General features: G+C 36.5%; 1 pseudogene; it reads right to left on the reverse strand.

Annotated features, from left to right (window-relative positions):
* Positions 1-345: 345 nt before the first annotated feature.
* On the reverse strand, positions 346-1,820 carry LOC144371831 (dolichyl pyrophosphate Glc1Man9GlcNAc2 alpha-1,3-glucosyltransferase pseudogene; annotated as a pseudogene).
* Positions 1,821-8,203: the final 6,383 nt, after the last annotated feature.

Below are 8,203 nucleotides of genomic sequence, written 5' to 3' on the forward strand. Positions count from 1 at the left end.
AGAGTCAAATTATCCTTTATACTTTGACAATGGTTGACACAGTCTACAAATAATTATGCAGTTAATCGGACTCTATTAGCTTTCAGTAAACAGCAGTCTGAATAATCTCAGACAATTTTAACAGAGGAAGATGAGATTTTTTTTTGTCAGATGAATTTCTCTGCTTATTGTCTTCTTACCATGGTAACAATCAAACTGTTAGCCAAGTCAAGGCCAATGATGCAAGAATGATTCTCTAAACAGATCTACTATAATGAACAGTGCATGCCACAAGCAACTTTCTTCAAGTTCTGATTAATTTCCCATGAAATAATTGCTTTTCCTGATTACAAGCAGTTACTTTATTCATTGCTCTTTTGTCTTGCTGATAATAGGGCCAGTCAACACTGAAACATACAGTATGAACCAAGCATATGTGAAGTCAGTAACAAAGGGAAAAAAGGAGCTCTTCCACGTCCAGGAGGTGAAAGGGAATACAAATTCACAGGAGACTTCCAGAATCCCCTAGCAAAGGAGGTAGAAAATTTCCATCCAATTAAAAAGAGGTTTTTCTTTTCTGAATAGAATCTTCATTGAAGAAATACTATAGATGGCTAATAGTAACATGAGTAAGATTTTAATGGAAAGTTCACGGGCAGTGAAGAGCAGAGGAAAGAGAAAATAATGTCTTGTTGTGGTCAGAATCAGAAAAATTGAAGCATCTCCTGCTTTTTCCACAGACAAAAGGATCATTGAGAGAATCGTGAGGAGTATGACTTTTTCATGGACATGTCACTCAAACATGAAGGAGCTCAAGGCACAAAGAATTAGACATCAGAGAAAGCCTCTGGGCCTTTGGGGTTTAAATAAAAGATAGAAAATGGAGGGCAATATGGCGATCAGAGTGCAGATGAATTTTGTCAAGGGAGTCACTGAGAGAAGGACTGTATGTTGAAACTGCTGAAACAAACCACTTGCCATTGAAGCTTTGGAATCTTGTTGGGATCAATAAGTTTGAACTCTAAACCAATGACACACAGAACTTTGTCCAAAGCATTGTATAGTGCTCAGAAGTTTGAAGCCCAGTATGCATGGAAGAGGCCCCTCTAGAAAGGAAAGTGTTAGGAAAAGAATTATGGCAGCTGGTTTAAGGCTAGGAAAGAACCCAGTGAAAGAGCAGAAACTAGGAAAACAATGAGTACCAGCAAACTAAGACAGACAAAGCTAAAACTGTGCCATCAGACAGACCCATCTGGTTTATTTGCAGCAAAACAGTAAGATTATAGTAGGTATATACTCTAATCTGGTGCTACATAGAAGTAGATGTGATTGAAATGTAGGATAATGGCAAAAAAAAAATGCTCCTTCCACATGCCTTTTCTGAAATAACCGTACAATGGAGAGCAACATTAATCCAAATAGGAATCCATTTACTGGAAGTGAATATCTGTAATACCAGTGGCTGAGTCAGGAGAACAGCAACTCTGAGGTCAGGCTGGGCAACTTAATTAATCAAGAAAGTTGGATGTAGTGATATAATTCAATCTCATAGACAGCATACACAAAAAGTGCATCTGTAAAGATGACAGAAAATCTCTGGAAAAATAAGTTTCTTAAACTGCAGTAGTTCATATTATGGACGTTAAGCATCACTTGATCAAAATATTTGAGATCAAGTGACAGGACGTATTCAAACCACACAAAAAAGCAGGGTAAGCCAAGGTCCACTCTTAAGTTTCCTCATAATACCAGTGTAATATTGACAAACTGTGAGTGATAGCAAATCAGTTGTGGTGTACTTCAAAATCTGTAGAATGGTAGGTGGAAATGAGAAGATATTTGAGGAGTCATCCGGATTGCCAAAAAAACCAATTTCCACTACCCGTTAGGGTTGTGAGCATCACCATTGCTGCAGCATTGCACACTTTCAATGTATAAGTCATTCTTACTTGAGAACACAATCAAACCTAAGTACTTTGTATAAATCACAGACATGCAGAATGGAGGCTCTTAACAGTTTCTCCTTTCTAGGAATATAACGTCTTGAGCATTTATTAAAAAATTATTCAATCGTGTCTTTGTCAAACTCTCCAAGAGTTTTTCTCTCTGTAGTCAAGTCACTTAGTGAACATGGATTGTTTGTCCTTATTTGATAAATGCTGTCCACACTCTTTATTGCTAAAGGATCATGTTCAATCACAAGTAACGCTATGAGTGCTAAGAGGGTCAATGTAGTCTATAAATCCTTGAATAACAGAAACTAAATTTTTCTGATATTTTTACTGAGTCAGGCTCTATTTCCTTAGTAACATGCTTTTTGTTTGCTTCTAGTGAGTCTGAACTGTATCAACTCTCTGTGTGTAGGAAGGCTTCCTGTTAATAGGATACCATGCATTGATGTAGGCATTGGGGAAATAGCCTTGGAAACAGTGACCAGTGTCTTTATGGGCATTTGAACTTGAAGTTTTTTTAAAAGAAATATTGACAAACTAGTAAACAGATCTGTATTAATAGTATGTGAAAAATTTTCTAGAAATATAAAGATTAGGATGTGTTTGCATACTTACAGAAAACAATAGCATTTTTTTAATAAAAGTTCATATGATTGCTAAACCCATAGTGTCGGGTGAGGAGAGATCCAGGCTTGTTGGGGTCTGAAGCTTGTGTGATTGTAGGAGATTCTTTAAGCAAAATCAAACTAAATGACTATAAAGACCCATTCTCATTGCCCCTGCCTGGCCTCAAGTGTATTATGAGAAGAACTTATGCCTCATGTGCATTAAGGAAAGTCTTCTTTTATGTGTAGATTGTTTGGGAAAAGTGAAATCAAATCATTCCAAACTACCTGATAAAGGGAAAAAAAAATTCCTTACATAAGGAAATGTTAAAACTGTGGTATATAAACACAATGGAATTTTACTCAGCCACAAAAGACAATAAAATCATGGAATTTGCAGGTAAGTGTATGTGTTATGCTAAAATTCAGGACCCTCAAAAGACCACCAGAGACCAAGATTGATGTAAGCAGCAAAGAGATGTTTATTGCAAGCTAGCTCAGTCCTCCCTGCATGCACACAGCAACTGGTGACACTGAGAGGCCCTGAGCCCAAGGTTTGCAGCAGTTTTATACATTTTTGAGGAAAGGCAGGGATCCTCACATACATCATAGCATCTATTAGCAAATCATAACACACTATGGGAAAATCATAAACAACTCTAAAACATGATTAGCACATACACTGGTGGGAAGAATTTGGGTAGGGGTGATTGAATACTAAAAGAGTGGGATACATTTGAACTGATTGGTTAAAGCCATGAGGGGTGTATGTGCTGAACAACATGGTTTTCCAACGTGTTATCAAGCATCACAAACTACAGGGAGGGTCATTTGGTATCCTAGGTATTTCCCTGTTCCATACTGATTGGCGGCTGCTAAGGGGTTGCTATGGGTCACTACCTAGTCTGACTGAGTCAGGGACACGTGGCTTATCAGATATTACCTGTTATTTGTAGATAAACAACTCAGCAGGGTGAGTATGTGCCTAGGAGTGTTCTGTGGGTCTTTCCAAGGACAAAGGTCACACCCCCTTCCTTGGACAGGCTTTGTTCTGAGGTAGAGGCTGTTTTTTCAGATGGAGTTGAAGAAGATAATGCTAAGTAAAGTTAGCCAATCTCCCAAAACTGATGCCAAATTTTGGGGACCATGGGAGAAATAGAAAAACTCTAGATAGGAAAAAGGGGTGGGAGGAAAAGGGATGGGCCAGGAGGTTAGCAAGAATGGTGGAATGTAATGGGCATCATTATCCAAAGTATATGTATGTATACATGGATTTGGTGTCAACCTACTTTATATACAAACAGAAATATGAAAAATTGTGGTATTTATGTGTAATAAAAATTGTAATGGATTCCAATGCTGTGTATATAAAAATGTAATCAATAAAAAATAAGTAAATATTATGATGAATTTTCCCTTTAAATCAAAAAGGTGGGACTGGGGAAGTGGCTCAAGCTGTAACATGCTATCCTGGCATGCATGGGGCACTGGGTTCGATCCACAGCACCACATAAAATATAAAATAAACCAAAATGTGTGTTCACCGAAAACTAAAAAGTAAATGTTAAAAAACTTCTCTCTCTCTCTCTCTGTCTGTCTCTCTCTCTCTCTCTCTCTCTCTCTCTCTCTTATCTCTCTTTCTCTCTCTATATATATTTAAAAAAGTTAAAATGAAATATAAAATATAATATTTCTAGGTAATTGTGGCTCAAAATGTATGTCCTACCTATACTGATTCAGAATTTTCTTTTTTTCTTAGAATATGAAAGACACTTTTGACTGGGGAAGAAAGCAATATAATATATACACTTTTGAATGTAAAAGTGTAAAATAGCTGAAAAGATTTGAAAGTAATTGATCTAGGGTTTAGCTATAGCCTCAGGTTTCTAAATAACAATAATAAATTAAACTTTAGGATATTTCCCTCACTTGTTTTTAGAACATTTAAAGGGTTATTTCAACAGAAAAAGTTATTTACTGTGTCTTATAAATTTTACACATTTCTACCTGCCTCTGAGACCCACTGAAAATTCAGTTGCCTTAGGCCTGTGCTGTTAGTATTGATATACATTCTTAAAAACTGCACTATATATTTCTGCATATTTCTGAAAGGCATAAAACCAAATATAAAATGTTTCATCAAATATAGATATATATGTTTTTCTTAGTTTAAATTCTAAAGCAAAAAATTATGTGATTTAAATGTTAGACAGAAAGAAGAAAAGATTCAAGTAAAATAGAAGGTCTTTCAAACTAGTCAGATAGTGGAAGAAAGCTTAGAGCAGAAAAAGCCATCAGTAGAAAAATTACAACAGGAGATGGCTACTAACATATTTCTATCACCAGAGGGTGTAAGTGTCCTACAAACAGTGCTACCTCTACAGGAGACTGATACTAACAGCTTTCTATTACCAACCAAGAGCACCACCTCCATATGCTGGAAGGTCCCCAACCGCTGCAGTTATAGTTGGGATCCTGAGACAGGATCTCAAATATTAACATGCCCTGTATTTGAGGCAGGAGGGCAGCAAATTCATAATGCTTTAAATTTCAAAACAGTGAAGCAGCTAATAGGGGCTGTATCAACCTACGGTCTTCAAGCATCCTTCACTGTAAACATGGTTGAATCCATTTACAACTTGAACATAATGCCAGAAGAATGGGCTAATATGTGTAAAGCTGTGCTAAATGGAGGTCAATGCCTGTTATGGAAGCTTGCCAATAAGAAATTTTGCAAGGAGAAGGCTAGGCGAAATGCAGCAGCTGGTTATCCTCAAAGAAATCTAGATATGTTGTTACAAAAAGAACATCATGAGGATCAGCAGAAACAAACTGCATGTGATCCTGGCGTATATGCACAAATTGCTGCAGAGGCAGTTAAGGCATGGAAGACTTTACAAAGACTTGGAGGTTTACAAGGTCAATTATCTAAGGTAATACAGGAGCTAATGAATCTTACGCTAAATTTTTAGATGGGCTTATTCAAACAGCTACCAGAGTTTTTGGGAATACAGAACAAGCAATGCCACTAAAAAAACAACTTGCTTATGAGCAAGTGAATTGTTGGTGAAGAAAAGTCATTAGACCATGAAAACATGAAGATTTAAACACATATATTAAATTATGTAGAGACCTTAATGAACAGAGAAAGTTGTGGCAGCTTCAGTAAAACAGGCTTCAGATGTCAGGTCAAGAACATGCTAAAATTGTGAACAAAGAGGACATTTTAAAAGAAATTGCTCCATAGGAGAGGGGTTTAACAAAACTAGGTATCAAAGGAGTAGAATACCGGGTATTTGCACACGATGCTGTAGAGGAAGACATTGGGCTAATGAATGCCATTCTCAGACCACAATACTGGGTATTTGCCCATGATGCCACAGAGAGAGACTTTGGGCTAATGAATGCTGTTCTCAAACCACCATAGAGGGTACTCCATTATCAAAAAACAAACAAGGACAAGTGTGTATCCACGATATCATGGAGAAAGTCATTGAGCACCATTGCCAAAAAATGAACAGTGGGGCCCAATGCTCCAGGGCCCAAAACCACAAATATATGGAGCACTAGAGAAAACAAGCAACCCCATCAGGATAGTTCCCAGGATACATTGTCCATTAGATTCCTCATCAGGCAAACCAGAGGGAGCACAGGGTTGTAAATCTCCACCTCCACCAGATCAGTACTAACTCCAGAGATGGGTGTTCAAATTATTCCTACAGTTGAAAAAGAACCTTTTCTCAAAGAAACAGTGGGCTTATTATTGGGATGCAGCTCTTCTTCTCTAAAAAGACTTATGATAAGTCCTGGGGTAATTTATCCCGATTATGAAGGTGAAATAAAAATTATAGCCAGTTCTCCAAAGGGTATATCAGTAATTTCATCAGGAGATAGAATAGCACAGTTACTAATAATACCCAGCCTACATGTTAAATTTTCCAGTTGTATAGTAGAAAGAGGTTCCAAAGGAATAGGCTCCACATGTGTAGATTGGGCTATGCTGTCTTTAAATTTAGATTCTTGCCCCATGCTAAAACTAAATATTCAAAGACATGAATTTAATTGGCTACTGGATACAGATGCAGACCTTAGCATCATCTCTCATCAAGAATGGCCAAAGCGTTGGCCATTTCATGAAGCCGCTCAAACGCTTTGAGGCCTAATAGTGGTGACTAATCCCCATAGAAGTGCAAAAATATTAGGTTGGAAAGATCCTGAAGGATTTGAAGAAACTATACAGCCATATGTATTGGATCATCTTCACGTAAATTTATGGGGAGGAGATTTCCTAGATCATTTAGGTTTGACATTAATAAATAACATCAACCAAAATGCACACACTGTGATGACTAGACAATCTTTTAGGAAAGAAAAAAGGTTAGAAAAACAGAACAAGGTATAGCAGCACCAATAGAAATAGATCAAGGAATGGACAGGCATGGGTTGAATTTTCAGAAAGGGCTACTGAGACAATAAAAATTACTTGGAAATCAGAAAGACCAGTAAGGTTTTCTAGTGTCCCCTGACTAAAGAAAAAGTACAAGCAGCCCATGAATGGGTCAAACAACAATTAGTGGAAGGACATATACAACCTTCTGTATCTCCCCATAGTACTTTCATTTTTGTCATCAAATAGAAATCTGGTAAATGGAGATTATTGCAAGATTTAAGAGCCATTAATAATGAGATAGTTATTATGGGACCTGCTCAATAGGGGATTCCTCAATTGTCTGCTTTGCAAAAAACTTGGTATGCTTTTTTTCATAGATATTAAAGATTTTTTTTTAATTTCAATTCATCCTGAGGATAGTCCACGTTTTACATTTACTATCCCTGCACTAAATCATGAAGGTTTTCATCAGAGGTATGAATGGAAAGTACTTTTTCAAGGGATGGCTAGCAGCCCAACTATTTGTCAAATTTATTTTAAGAAAGTAATCCAGCCACTTAGAAATCAAAATTTTGAACTACGAATATTTCACTAAATGGATGATGTATTATTAGCACATAAAGCTAAAAACACATTGCTAGAATGTTACGCCACACTTACAAACTTATTAAAAAATTATAATCTAGAGATAGCAATAATAAAGTACAATTAAATTTTCAAATTAATTATTTAGGAGTTTTATTATCCTCAACCATGATCTGTCCACCAAAAATTCAAATACAAGTAGATCAACACAAATCACTTAACGACTTTCAAAAGTTATTAGGAGACATAAATTGTATAAAGGCCTTATCTAGGTATACAAACAGGAGAGTTAGGACCTTTATTCAATATCCTAAAAGGTCCATCAGATCCAAATTCACCCTGAATGTTAATGCCTGAAGCAAGAAAAGGATTCAATATAATTGAAACATATGGAAAATATGCATTTGGATATAATTGATACATATTTGCCTTTATTATTTATTGTACTATCAACAAAATATATTCCTACAGAAGTATTTTGACAGGTGACTCCTGAATTGTGCCCAGCCAGCCTGTGGCATTTCACTGCACTCCACAAGAAGATCAGGTGGAATTTGGTTGGGTTCAGGAAAAATAGTGAGTTCTGAGGATATATTTTCTCAGGAAGTATGAACAAAATGTGAATTATTCTCTCTCCTAAAATATTTATCAAAATCCAAAGGATCTGGATTTTCATATTTGAAATGGGTTGC

The sequence above is a fragment of the Ictidomys tridecemlineatus genome, chromosome Y (assembly GCF_052094955.1).
Source record: "Ictidomys tridecemlineatus isolate mIctTri1 chromosome Y, mIctTri1.hap1, whole genome shotgun sequence".
Taxonomy (NCBI): Eukaryota; Metazoa; Chordata; class Mammalia; order Rodentia; family Sciuridae; genus Ictidomys; species Ictidomys tridecemlineatus.